Raw genomic sequence first — 14852 nt, forward strand, 5'->3', positions numbered from 1 at the left:
TAGAGAAGATCCCTTTGCATGTCTTTGGAGCTTGCTCTCTCTGTGTAGTTCCCTCTTTTCTGGTATTCAACCCTGCAATTTAGCTATGTTGGTCTCCCCAAACTCCAGTCTAAGTCTCCTGAACTCAGTAAGATTATTAGGCTCTATACAGCCCCCCTGCACTGAAATTCTCTCTAGGCAGTGATCTAGGGCAATCATCAGATGCACATTATTTGTATCATAACTTTTATTCCTTAGGTTTCTAATTGTTTTATGCTGGGAGGGCAATTCCATAGCGTTTAGTCTTCATGGACAGAAGGGAAATTTCCATTGCATAGAATAAAGTAGTCAGAAGATTGTGCTAGTTATATTATTTCATTTGCAAAATTCATAATATGGTGTATTAACTTCCTGGGGATTCCATGACAAAGTACCATAAATTGGGTGGGTTTTAGCAGAAGTTGATTCTCTCTCAGTTCTGGAGGCTGAAAGCCTGAAGTCAAGGTATTGGGAGAGCTGTGCTCTCTGAAGCCACTGAGACAGAGTCTGTTCTATGCCTTGCTCTTCGCTCCTGGTGTTACTGGCTCTCCTTGTTATTCCTTGACTCGTAGAAGCATCACTCCAATCTCTGCCTCTGTCTTCATGTGGCATCCTTTCTCTGCTGCTTTTATGTCTCTTCACCTCTTCTCATAAGGATGTTAGTCACATTGGATTAAGGGCCCACCCTACTCCAGTTATGATCTCATCTTAATTTTATCTGCAAGGACCCTACTTCCAAATAAGGTCACATTCTGAGCTTCTGGGAGGGATGTGAGTTTTGCAGGGGATACTGTTCAACCCAGTACATACAGGTCCCCAAAGTTCTTTTGATCCCTTGAAGCTATGATTTGTCTCTAAGTTGCTCATTCTCCCTCAGAGACAAAGGAACTCACCTCAACTGTGACTCTTCCCCTCCCCCCCCCCCCCCCCCCACTCAACTGTGACTCTTGACCAGGAAGTTCTTTCTGCTGAAACAAGACTCGTTTCAGAGCTGCTGCTTGCTCCATTTTCAGACCCCATTCCTACTCGGTCTGTTGGAGTTCTTTTATGGTTACATCCAGAGCTTCATCTTCAAAGGTATTCCTGCACTCTTCCTTTGAAAGCTCGCTGCTCTGCAGGAAATCCCGTCCCGTGGTCTTCATTTTTCAACAGTCCCCAGTCGTGACTGTTGAGCACCGCTCCCTAGCCTGAGACAATGGCCACTTTCTGGAAGTTGGAAGTTCACGTGTTTGAGAATCCTGCCTCAAATTATCTTCACCATTTCTCTAGAAGAGGCTTCTGTAGATCAAAGCTCTGCAGAGGAGTAACAGAATAATCATGGCAAACTAGTCTTTTTGGTTAGAGAAGAATGCTCACACATGGGGGTGTGTATGTGCACTCAGTTATATCTGACTCTTTGCAACCCCAGGGACTGTAGCCCATTGGGCTCCTCTGTCCATGGAATTTTCCAGTCAAGAATACTGGAGTGGGTTGCCATTTCCTCCTCCAGGGGATCTTCCTGACCTAGGGGTCAAACCCCGGTCTCTTACGTCTTCTGTCTTGGTAGGTGGATTCTTTATCACTAGCGCCATGTGGGAAACCCCATGTGCATGGGGATGTATAACGTTTTTCACAAGCATTCCATGAACTGCCTGTCAGAGCAAGAGCTTCTTTCTGGAAAGATGGTGATCCCTGCAGATTCCAGCATCTCTGAGGTCATGTTGAGGATGTGAGTGCCGGATGAGTAGCCCATTCCCTTAGATAAGTGATGGCCTTCCTCTGCCAGGCAGGAAGCTGAGTAAAGGGACAAAGATGCTCACTCAAGGCTAGGAATGACTGGCAGAATCAGGAATCGCTTTAGAGAATTCTAGCTGAACACTCACCCCTGGGCATTTTTGAAGGACCAAGAAATTCATCTGGACTTCTATCAGGTCCTTGTAGGACTTCACCAGGTTTGTGTTTGGGAAAATGGCCATGCTGACGGCTCTGGTTTGCCACCAAGCCTGTTTATAACAGGACCAACAACCCCCCTCTCTTCCTTACAGTGCTCTGTGGTCTTTGCACGTTAATTCTGACTTCTTTTGAATAGCTGTGGTAATAGTGGCTGGAAGGGGAGGCTTGGGATGCCTTAGGTGGACTGGTCATGGGAGACCTATTGCCAAGCCTGACGCACGAGGAGAGGGGCACCTTTGGGTCAGGCTGTGCTTAGCAGTTTTGGCGTCCAGTGTTTTTGTCGACCCAACTGCAAGCCCCCTCACCCTCTCCACCCGCCCCCCACGGGCTGGCATGTGCCATGGGGTGGGGGTGGAGCGCGTGGTCCCTTCTCTGCTGGCTCAGCTTGTCCACAGGTGCGTGCCTGGTTTGAGGAGAGGCCGCGGGCAGTGGTGAAGCAGAGGCGTCTCACGTCAGACCCGCGCGAGTGGTCTGTTTACGCACCTGTGTTTCCGGCCAGACCGAGAGCTCCTGAGAGCAGGGCTTGTCTTATTCCTGTGTGTCTTTGAGCAGAGAGCCTGGCACATTAGCTATGAAATTACCTTCTAAACGGTAGCTTGGTACAAGGATGGCTCTCCTTTTTCAGAGTGTTCTCACTGCCAATCTGGGGATCATTCATTCAGTGATTCAGGAGATGCTGTCAGACGTTAAGTCCCTCCCGACCATGTAAATATCCTCAACACTAGTAACATCTTTCATCTTACCAGAAACCTGTGCTCCTAGGAAGATCATGCAGCGTTCCTGAACAATTCCATCAGACGTGAATTTTGCCAGATGGTTCTTTGGGCAGCTCAAGGTGACCTGTCAGAGTACGGGTGGAAAAAAATGCAAGTTGTGTGCTGTAGGCAGTTGGCATTCAGGTTTTCCAAGGTCCTCCATCACACTCCGCACGCCGAGGTCCAGACACTGCATTTCTTTCTTGGCTTGCCACTAACTAGCCGGTGACCTTGCAGCCACTTAACCTTTCTAGATCCCGGTTGCCTCCTCGGTAGAACCCAGGCTCTTTTAAGGCTCTTGGCTCCAACTTGGTTTGAATTTTAACTAAGGGACACATTTTATGGAATTAGGTATCTCAGACTTTTTTCTTGAACTTTTAGTTTTGTATTGGGGTATAGCTGATTAGCAATGTTGTGATGGTTTCAGGTGAGCAGTGAAGGGACTCAGCCATACATACATGTGTATCCATTCTCCCCCACGCCCCCTTCCCGTCCAGGCTGCCACCTAACACTGAGCAGAGTTCCTTGTGCTGTACAGCAGGTCCTTGTTGGTTACCCGCTTTAAATATAGCAGTGTGTACATGTCCGTCCCCAGTGCCCTAACTGAAGGACCTCAGATTTTAAAAGCTCATATGGAGTGAAAGAACAAAGAAGTAAAATTTCAACACCTGCTGATTCCATTCTTATTTTTAAGAAACCAGACTTTCACATTTCTTTTTTTTTCTTTTTTTTTGCACTGGTGTGATGAATAGCAGTAAAGTTGAAACAGAAATGCAGAATTATAATCTCTTTGGCCGTTTTCTTGAGTCTGCATGTGGATGAAAGGGAAGGGATCAGTGGAAGAAGGGATGCCAGCCTCCCACCTGGCTTAACTGTTGGGCGACCCTGGGCAAGTCTTGTAACTCTCTTGGACTGTAGCATTTTAACATGTGAACAACAGAGGCCTGAGGAATAAAACAAAAATCAAAGTGAAAGTCCTGAATGGATCAAAACGTTCTGTACGAAATAAATGTTGTGTTATGAGACCTCCCAAGTGCGTTTTCTTTGCCTAGTGCTGTAATCAGGGGGTGGAAAGTCTCCAGCTAATCTTGTAAAATAATGTAAGCCCATACATGTGTTTTCTCCCTCCGATCAATGATGCATGGTCTTGGCACCCTTGGTGTGGTTGGCTTGGCCTGCCCCCCTCGTGTTGAGTGGTAAAGTTTCACTGTGAAATGATATCCTCCTCAAGGTGCAGACTTTCTCCTCTTGTTTTCTGCTTTTCTCAGTAACACTTCTCCAGGACCATCTTTGGACAACTTACACGCACAGCTGTTCGATGAGACTACGTTGGAGCTTATGAGTCAGATCGCTGTTCCCAAAATGTTTGTGAAATCACTTCTGAAGTCATAGATTTGCATCACGAGCAACCTGTTTGACAGTCCAAACATTATGCCCTTCAGCACTTGGCTGGTCATTATTGCGAGTTTTCCAGCAGAGCGTTCCAACATCATATAATTGGGCGGGAGACAGAAGGAGCATGGTGTATTATTTTAACATAGGCTTCCAAGTGCATTTCTCTTTTGGGGAGATGGAGGAGGACATAGGATGTTCTGGAATGGACTCAGTGTGATCAGGTAATAGCACAGAAAATCCCAGTCCTGCCAAGGTGTAACTAAGCCCCACAGCCACGGTCTGTGTTTAGTGGAAGCGACAGGAGTGGATGGATTGGGATGGTGCCCAAGACCTAGACGCAGCTGCTGAAGCGGGCTTTGTCTCTCAACCCTGACCACTTCACTCTGCTTTACATGCTCTTAGCCAACCTTCTAGGCACATCTCAAACTGTAGCTCCTTCCCTAAGCCTTGACTGGCTTCTTTGGGGGAAGATGCCAGCTTCCTTTCCTTGAAGTCTTCATAGCATTTGGTTGGCACTTTCTGATGGCTGGATTGTCATTTATTCACTTTTTCCTGCCCCTTCTGGTCTGTCCATCACTTCCTTGAGGATATGGGCAGAGTCTTACCTTGCATTTGGTGTCAGGAAAAGGTGGTGTCTTCATTAAGATGGAGGGAGCCACCTGTTTGAGGGAACCTGTGTTCAGTTCAGGTCAGTCACTCAGTAGTGCCTGACTCTTTGCGACCCCATGAATCGCAGCACATCAGGCCTCCCTGTCCATCACCAACTCCTGGAGTTCACTCAAACTCATGTCCATCAAGTTGGTGATGCCATCCAGATGTCTCAGCCTCTGTCGTCCCCTTCTCCTCCTGCCCCCAGTCCCTCCCAGCATCAGGGTCTTTTCCAATGAGTCAACTCTTCGCATGAGGTGGCCAAAGTACTGGAGTTTCAGCTTTAGCATCATTCCTTCCAAAGAACACCCAGGACTTATCTCCCTTAGGATGGACTGGTTGGATCTCCTTGCAGTCCAAGGGACTCTCAAGAGTCTTTTCCAAAACCACAGCTCAAAAGCATCAATTCTTCTGCGCTCAGCTTTATTCACAGTCCAACTCTCGCATCCATACGTGACCACTGGAAAAACCATAGCCTTGACTAGACGGACCTTTGCTGACAAAGTAATGTCTCTGCTTTTGAATATGCTATCTAGGTTGGTCATAACTTTCCTTCCAAAGAGTAAGCGTCTTTTAATTTCATGGCTGCAATCACCATCTGCAGTGATTTTGGAGCCCAAAAAAATAAAGTCTGACACTGTTACCACTGTTTCCCCATCTATTTCCCATGAAGTGATGGGACCAGATGCCATGATCTTAGTTTTCCGAATGTTGAGCTTTAAGCCCACTTTTTCACTCTACTCTTTCACTTTCATCAAGAGGCTTTTTAGTTCCTCTTCACTTTCTGCCATAAGGGTGGCATCATCTGCATATCTGAGGTTATTGGTATTTCTCCCTGCAATCTTGATTCCAGCTTGTGCTTCTTCCAGCCCAGCATTTCTCATGATGTACTCTGCATAGAAGTTAAATAAGCAGGGTGACAATATACAGCCTTGACGTACTCCTTTTCCTATTTGGAACCAGTCTGTTGTTCCACGTCCAGTTCTAACTGTTGCTTCCTGACCTGCATACAAATTTCTCAAGAGGCAGGTCAGGTGGTCTGGTATTCCCATCTCTTTCAGGAGCTCGAACATCTGAAAGTTCATGGTTCACATATTGCTGAAGCCTGGCTTGGAGAATTTTGAGCATTACTTTACTAGCGTGTGAGATGAGTGCAATTGTGCGGTAGTTTGAGCATTCTTTGGCATTGCCTTTCTTTGGGATTGGAATGAAAACTGACCTTTTCCAGTCCTGTGGCCACTGCTGAGTTTTCCAAATTTGCTGGCATATTGAGTGCAGCACTTTCACAGCATCATCTTTCAGGATTTGAAATAGCTCAACTGGAATTCTATCACCTCCACTAGCTTTGTTCATAGTGATGCTTTCTAAGGCCCACTTGACTTCACATTCCAGGATGTCTGGCTCTAGGTCAGTGATCACACCATTGTGATTATCTGGGTCGTGAAGCTCATTTTTTGTACAGTTCTTCTGTGTATTCTTGAGAAGTTAACACTTTTTAATTTAGTTTTGGCTGTACTGGATCCCCAGTTGTGGTGAGGGGGCTTCTCTTGTTGCAGAACATAGGTTCTAGGTGAGTGGGCTTAGCTAATCCGAGGCATGTGGGATCTTCCCAGACCAGGGATTGAACCTTTGTCCCCTCTGTTGGCAGGTGGATTCTTCATCCCTGGACCACCAGCTAAGTCCTGTGTGTTACTTTTCAAAGAACTTGTCCAGGCCATGCCAGTGACCCCCAGGGTTGCCATCTGATTTGGACCTGGATTCAAACCCTTGGGCAGTAGTCCTTGATTTCCTGGAGTTTACAGCCTATCGGGGAGAGAAGACAAATATTAAACGAAGAGATATGCCATAAATGGGCTTCCCTGGTGGCTCAGACAGTAAAGAATCTTCCTGTAATGCAAGAGACCTGGGTTCGATCCCTGGATTGGGAAGACTGCCTGGAGAAAGGAATTACAACCCATTCCAGTGTTCTTGCCTGGAGAATCCCATGGACAGAGGAGCCTGGTGGGCTACAGTCCTTGGGGTCACAAAGAGTCGGACACGACTGAGTGACTCACACTTTCACTCTCATGACGTATTTTAAGAGCTGGCTGAGTGAAATGGTCAATGCATACTGTGAGATATAGCAGTTTAATCCGTGTCATACAAGATAGTCTTTCTGGCTCTACAGGTTATAGTGTTTATAGCAATATAACAATGTATTTATATTCTGCTCTGTGATAAAGACACAACTCAGTGTGCATGTGTGTGTGTGTGTCTGTCCACACGTTAAGTGTTCTTCCAGTGACTGCAGCATCCTATCAGAGCACTGCTTGTGCATGAATATTCACACTGTCCCCTGAGGCGAGCAGGAGCAAGATGACAGAGGAAACCTCCATGCTTAGCTCGATGTTGAAGCTGCAAGGTGACACCAGAGTGCAGCCAGCTGATGTCTGCTTTGCCTTCGTGGTGTCCTGGGAGCAGTGGAGCGGGGTGGTCTTTAAACACTTGGGACCCAGCCCCCAAAACAAGACTGTGTGGGTGTCCCCACTTCCCACCTGCCCTCTGGACTCCTTGTGTGTCTGTAGCCCCTGCATTCAGCTTTGCAGATACTCCTGTGGATTCCGTAATTCTTGGGTAATAGGTGAGCCTTTAGAGACGCCTGTTTCAAGGAACAGAGCATACACCCCAGGAACAAATTTAGAATTTAGAAACAGGTCACCGATGTGTTCAGTCTCCATTCTCTGCAGCTAACCCTGTGGGAGGAATCATTCAAAAGACATTGCGGAGGAATGAAAATACAAGACACCCCTTTACTTTGAAATAAGAGGATCAGAAGGATTCATAAAAAAAAAAGGAATGATAAAGTTTGGTATTTTTATGGAGAATAATGATCCTCTTACAGCTGATTTTATTTTAAAGTTGGGAGGGGCACTCTTAGGGGAATTAAAAAAAAACAAGACAAAACACCAGAAGCAAAGTCTTTTTCTGAACGGAAAAAGTTTGAAGAAAGCATCTGCCTTTGCTTTTATGTCAGACTTTTATTCACATCTTTTTAAAACTGCTTAGAAAGGAGGCTGGTGAGTTTCATGCAGAGATCTCCTTGCTGCGGGCAACAGCTGCCCAGGTGTGGAGTGTGGGTTGTGGCCTTGGCTCCATCATGCCTGAGTAGGACCCCAAGGGGCTCACAGAGCCATCCCTCCCTTGTGGCCGAGACGTGAGGACCATCCCTCCGCTGTTAGGAAACGGCAAGTTCAGATGGACGCCCAGCTGTGGCCTGTTGGCCCCACTTAAAGGGGAGATCGATGTCTGACTACACAGCAAACAACTCGAGGCTCTCCTCCATGGCGACGTCCTCTCTGCCCACCCTTTTGGCTTCCTCCGATAGCAGATTCTAACTGGGCGACAAGGTCTGATATATTGTGTTGTCTGCAGAGGGAGACGCCAAAAGGCAAACTCCGCAGGATCCAGCGTGCGTGTTCTGTGTTCCTTTCTTGTCCCGTAAACAAACACAGCTGTTGAAAGATCAGTTCTCAGAAGCGGTATAAAAATGGCAGTGCCCTGCCAGGGGGACCTCAGCAGCGGGAAAGGGGGTGCGTGTCCGGGTATCTTCCGCACACTCTGGGAGAAGCAGGGTGCATGGAGAGGCAAGCCTGAGTTTTCGGTTCAGGCTGAAAAGTGTTTAGGATGATGAGTGTGGGAAGGCCTTGAGGGGAAAGGAGTCTGAAATTTCATCTGCTTTCCTCAGATGAATCCTCTGAATATAAAAGCAAAGTGTTAGTTGCTTTACTGTCTGAACCACCTGGGAAGCCATACAAGCAGGGAACTGTCCTTCTCTGGAGGGGATGGAAGGGGACATTTATCTTCCCCTGCTTATTTTAAAATTATCTGCAGCTTTGAGAAAAAGATATTAGGAATTCATGGGCCCAGCAGCCTGTATTTATAGCTATTCCCACTAAAATGAGGGGCTTCTTGGGTAGGTTAAAAGGTAAAGAATCTGCCTGCAATGCAGGAGACCTGGGTTTGACCCCTGGGTTGGGAAGATCCCCTGGAGAAGCAAATGGCAACCCACTCCAGTGTTCTTGCCTGGAGAATCCCCATGGGCAAAGGAGTCTGGCAAGCTACAGTCCTTGGGGTCGCAAAGAGTAGGACATGACTGAGCTACGAATACACACACCCTCAGGTGAAGTCTCAGACCACACTCCTGCCTTTTCCCCCTTGACCGCACAGACGTGGGCTGCTGCCTGGAGTGCTCACAGCGCACGTGTGCAGATGCCCGCTGTGACGTTCCGTGGGGCCGGGTTTCTGTGTCCGGTTCCCGCCACACTCTTGTTGCTGGACCTGCAGGGTCCCCGGCAGTACGGAGGCCCGAGGGAGACCAGGAGAGAGAAGCCAGGAAGGGGTTTATTTTGTGCCCGGACACCTTGTCACCTTGGCTGTCACGGCTTGAGGGTCTATACCTGCCTTCACTGGACAGACTTATATTAAACACTTACTGTTTGCCGGGAATTCGTCTGACTTTAGGTCCTCTCTCTATGTTGAGAGACTTGCCATACATTTGAATTTTTTCTCCTCCTCCTCCTCCTTCTCTCTCTAATATCATTCTCACTATGTCACTGTCTCCTAGGCCCTTGGTCCCTTTAAAGAAGGATCATAGATTGAACTTTAAAAGTTCAAGTGTTAAAACTTGAATAATTCGTGTTCCCTCCAGAGTGCAAATCCAGTCTTACTCCTTAGCTGTAGTTACAGCCGGCCACCTGGTGCTTTGTGGATGGTTTTGCAGAGACTGACATGGGGCGCACCCTGCAGTGGCCAGCTGGACACACCGAAGGGACATGCTGCCTCTTCCAAGGCTTGGGGGGGCGACTGTCCCCTGGGGCTCCATCTGCTCGATGAAGATTTGCTCAAACACACACGCTGTCCTGTTTCACTCTCACTGGAATGTACTGCATTCCCTTTCATTATAAAACTGTGTTCTAACTAATGGTGACTTAAAAGGTTCCAGAAATGGACCGGTCTTGAGAGTTTAAAGCCTCGAGTTTCTGGAGAATTGGTTTTCTGAATCCCTCTCCTGATCGGTTAAGTTGGTTGGCCCAAGGATGCCCAAGGTTGTAGGTTTATTTCTCAGAGAGGCTAGGCTATTTTCCCAGAGGAAGGGAAGCCCCAGTTCTTTTCAACATTTTATTTTACCTGCTTCTCAGAATTTTAAGAAGGATGAGGGCAGTTACATCCACTGTCACTGTTATAGGTTAGAAGAAGAATCCCTCTTCCTGGCCTCCCAAGAAGCAGACTGCTGAGGGGGTCAGTCCTTGCTTGGTTTAGGTGGGTTAGCTCTGTTCTGTGTCCTGCCTAACGTTAGCGAGAACAGGTGAGTGCGTCAGAAGCACACGGCAGCCAAAGCTCAGTCCTCACCTTGTCAGCATCAGCACCATCCAGGGCGACAGACCCGGTGAATGTTCTCGCGTGAACTCGCCACCCTGGCCCACTCCAGCAGACGCTGGTGGAGGGCAGGTGCTTCCTGTCGTGGCCACAGCAAGTTACTCCAAGTTGTTGAACCCCTGTTGTTGTTCAGTTGCTAAGTTGTGTCCGACTCTTTGTGACCCCACGGACTGCAGCACACCAGGCTTCCCGGTCCTTCACTGTCTCCCAGAGTTTCCTCAAACCCATGTTTATTGAATCAGTGATGCCATCCAACCATCTTATCCTCTGTCACCCCCTTCTTCTCCTGCCTTCAATCTTTCCCAGCATCAGGGTCTTTTCCAATGAATCAGCTGTTTGCATCAGGTGGCCAGAGTATTGCAGCTTCAGCTTCAGCATCAGTCCTTCCAATGAATATTCCGGGTTGATTTCATTTAGGATTGACTGGTCTCATCTCCTTGCTGCCTAAGGGACTCTCAAGAGCCTTTTCCAATACCACAATTCGAAAGCATCAGTTCTTTGGTGCTCAGCCTTCTTTATGGTCCAACTCTCACACCCGTCCGTGTCAGCAAAGGGATGTCTCTGATTTTTAATACGCTGCCTAGGTGTGGCATAGCTTTTTTTTTTCCCCCAAGGAGCAAGTGTTTTTTAATTTCATGGCTGCAGTCACCATCCACAGTGATTTTGGAGTCCAGGAAAATAAAATCTGCCACTGTTTCCACTTTTTCCATTTCTATTTGCCATGAAGTGACGGGACTGGATACCATGACCTTAGTTTTTTTTGAATGTTTCCAGCTTTTTCACTCTCCTTTTTCACCCTCATTAAGAGGCTCTCTAGTTCCCCTTCTCTTTCTGCCATTAGTGACTTCAAGCAACATGAGCGCTGCTCCTACATTTGTGTAGACCAGAGGTCTGATGTGGGCCTCACTGGGTTTACTCCAGGTGTTAACCAGGCTGCATTTCTTCAGGAGGCTCTAGGGGAACCATTGCCTCGCCTCTTCCAATTGATAGAGGCCCCTGCCTTCCTTGGCCTGTGGCTCTTCCTCCATCCTTGAGTCTCTCTCTCTCACCCTCTTCATCACTTCTCCTGCCTCCCATGGTGTAACCCGACCTGGTTACGTTGGGCCCAGCTGATAACCTGTGATTATCTCCACGTCTCAAAATCTGTGACTCAATTGCACCTGCAAAATCCCTTTGGCAATATAAGGTAACATCTTCCCTGATTCTGGGGTTAGAACATGGTCTTCTGTGGGGGTCACTACCCTGTTTGCTATAGTTGGTTTGACGCCTGGTGATGGCTGACCATGTGTAAGTGGGAGTTTATTTCTGCATTTAGTATGTGCTCCCAGGTGGTCTGTGAGATTTTGTAGAGTTTTGAGGATTGTATCTTAAAAATTTTTATTTTTAATTGGAGAATTGCTTTACAATACTGAGATGGTTTCTGCCATACATCACCATGAATCGGCCACAGGCATGCATATGTCCCCTCCCTCTTGAACCTCCCTCCCACCTCCCACCCCATCCCACCCCTCTAGGTTGTCACAGAGCCCTGGTTTGGAGCATAGTATCTTACCTGCAGATGTTCTGTGGGGTTTTGTAGTCTATTTCCGATGAAGAGTTTGCTAAAATGGATTTTTAGAAATAATTGGATAGTATATAATGGCAGACTATTGTGCTTACATGTAGGCTTGCTCTTTTTAATAATGTACACAATTAAATAAAATCAATAGGTACATTTGAAGGCATGTCCTTTGTGTGGGAGCCTTTGCTGGGTGACATGGATGAAGATAGATTGCATCCCTGTCTAATCTGAGTCTCACCTGGAGAGTCGGACTTAATAGGTTGGGTGCAGGTGGTGCTTCAAGTTCTCAGCTGTTTTTCTCCCAGATACAAAGCTGCAATTTTTCGTGTTTTGTTATCTTAGGTGAAAATGTGGTACTGTTAGTGTCTTCAAGCCAGGGACAATTTTACTCAGGTACCAGCTGGTAAATCTTTTATACCTGACAGTTACCGTTATTTTAATCTCTTGACCTCCTAATTCTAACATCCCTGTCCTATTGGAATCTGGTTCTGAGGCTTGCTCTCTCTCCTCAAAATGTTTTGTTTCTTGCCTTTTAGTATGCCTTGTAATTTTTTGTTGACAGACCTGATGCATTAGGTCAAAGGAACTGTGGGAATTAATAAGCCCTGAGGAATGTGGTGGTGAGGCAGAGAGGAGGAGACAGAATGTGTTCTCCAGTCCTGGGGTTACAGCTCAGTGAACCTGTGCTCCTGGCCATGGACTTCAGGGCGCCTTGATTTCCCCCCTGTGGAGGGACAGGGCGGCTTGAGGGAGTGGGAGTCAGGAATTTTCTTGCTCCCAGGCTGGTTGGGCTCTAGTGAAATAATTTCCCGAGATCTTACGGCTCATTAGGAGCAGAGTGGCCAGGTGGGTTTCAAAATGACCACTTTCCCCCTCTTCCTGTTGGAATCCTGAGGGGATATTTCTCTGCTCTTCACTGTGAGAACCTGGTTGAGTTCCTGAAGAAGGTGAAACGTGTGAAAGGCTGGGGTCCCCCTGGAGTTTTAATTCTCAGAATTGTCTGCGGCGATCCCCACCCCCCAACCTGCAATTCTGTCTATTCAAGTTCAGGATTTCCTACCCCAGGGCTGGTTCCCACAGCGACTTCTGCTCATGAGTCTCTGCTCCTGTCAATTGCAATCCTCTGTCTTTGTCCATCTCGCCAAGGTCAGGGGCAGTGTCTTGCCTGTGACCTCACTTCTCTGATGGGTCCAAGAAGAGTTGCTGGTTTTCAGTTTGTTTTGCTTGCTGTTTGGTCTTAGAATGGACTGGTGATCTCCAAGATCCTTGCATGCCAAGCCAGAAGGGAAAGGGACTACTTTTCACTGGCACTGGGCACCCTGCCTGTGTCCGCACTGGATCCCCTGGGCTTCTCAGACTCTCCCAAGGGCTCTGCCCGCGTTGCCTCCGCTTCTCCAGGCTGCCTGTCTTCCGGTGTTTACCTGATTCTGAACCTCGGTCTCTGGCCCTGTGGTGGCCTCACCTCGACTTCCTCACCGCGTGTGCTCGTCATTCCCAGCTTTTCTCCCATTCTGGCTGATTCTTGCGGCTCCCCTGGAAAGTGGCCACCCCAGGCACACCTGCCCACCCTGCCAGGGGCCTGAGGGTCTCCTCCTCCTCGTTTCAGGTACTCTTGAGGACTGGCTGCTTCTTCCTGTCTCATTATTCTGCAAGGTGAAGGAGAGTTTCTCTCTCCCTTGAGACACTTGGCCATGACGCTTGACTTGCGCCTTTCTTGTTGTAGCACACTCCATTATGCCCGGTCAGGCTTTTTGTTCTTGTTATTTTGTGTTCTTTTCTGCCACACTGTAAACTGCAGACACCAGGGGTCTCAGGATCAGGTCTTAATCACTGTCACCGCTCAGCACCTGCAAGGTCGGCGGCGAGGAAATCTAATAGGAGCTTTACTCCACTAACTAGATTAAACCATTTAAAGGGATCACAGATTTGCCCAAGCCCAGCGTACTCAGTACATACATGACATGTTAGTATCGCAGCGTAGGTAGGATGAACAAAGGCAAACACGGTACTAGATGTCCCAGTGGTTCCTGAATTAGAACAGAGATGGATTGCAGGTGAGAGGAGCCAAGCTGGATGTTGGAAAGAATGAGACTGAGCTGCGCTCTCAGCTCTTCGTAACCCAGACTTGCCAAAAGGACGAGGAGCCTGGGAACTGCCTAATCAGCGGTTTGGTTTGTTAGGTTTGAGAATCACCTGAAGTGCTTTTAAAATCCTGATGTCCAGGTTGCAGCCCACCCTAAATCTTATTGCAGTGTCTGGGGTGGGCGCTGAGCATCTCACTCTTAAAGACACCCCAGCAGATTCTGGGCTGCAGCACAATTGGCAAGCCAGGGGCTTATGCCTCAGAATATGTGAAGTTGGGGTCAAGTTCAGCACAAATGTTTGTGGTCATCACCTCTCTATTAACATGACCTCTGCCAGGTTTGTTTTTCTGCAATTTTGAGCCTCAGAATTGAAAGTCTGAAAGATTTATCTGGTAAATTCACAGAGAAATCAAGCATGGGGAAAATACTTAAGGTAGAGTTTTGGAATGTCAGGGAAAATATTTTGGAATAGTACTATAATTTGCAAATTGTAATTTATAATTGCAGTTATTTTAAATAAACAGAAAAAAAAATGATGCAGAGAGGTTGATTTTTTTCCTGGGATTTTTAAAGTAGACCACTGTATCCATCTTCAAATAAAGATAAATTAGAAATTTTCTTTCCAAGATTCTTAACTATCTTTTTCTTGTCTTTCATCATTTAGGATCTCTGAGAAGCCCTGGATATTATATATTTTTATTATAAAATACATAATCACAACAGTGGGCAACCTTCAAAGTAGTGACTTGTGTAAACACATTTTCTAATGTTGAGTCATTCTTGCATCCTGGAATAAACCCTTCTCGTGTAGAAATATTTTAATAGACGCCTATATTTAGTATCTTTGGATATAGTCAAATGAGACTGCTGTACATTTCCATTTTCTATCCTTATTCAGTTTTGATATGCATTATATAGCTACTTATAGTATGAACTTAAAAAATGATTGCAGAAGCTTTCTTCCTTTTTTTGAGTACATGGAACAGTTTACATACACAGTATAAAACACTTAAAAAAATAAGCCAGATCCTGTTTTTAGGCAGT

The 14852-nt window shown here is 46.9% G+C and overlaps 1 protein-coding gene across 3 annotated transcripts in view; it reads left to right on the forward strand.

Moving 5' to 3' along the window:
• BMP6 (bone morphogenetic protein 6) overlaps nt 1–14852 on the forward strand; it is a 149535-nt gene that overhangs the window by 28737 nt on the left and 105946 nt on the right. The gene's annotated exons all lie outside the window — the stretch shown is intronic.

The sequence above is a fragment of the Bubalus kerabau genome, chromosome 3 (genome assembly GCF_029407905.1).
Source record: "Bubalus kerabau isolate K-KA32 ecotype Philippines breed swamp buffalo chromosome 3, PCC_UOA_SB_1v2, whole genome shotgun sequence".
NCBI classification, from domain to species: domain Eukaryota; kingdom Metazoa; phylum Chordata; class Mammalia; order Artiodactyla; family Bovidae; genus Bubalus; species Bubalus kerabau.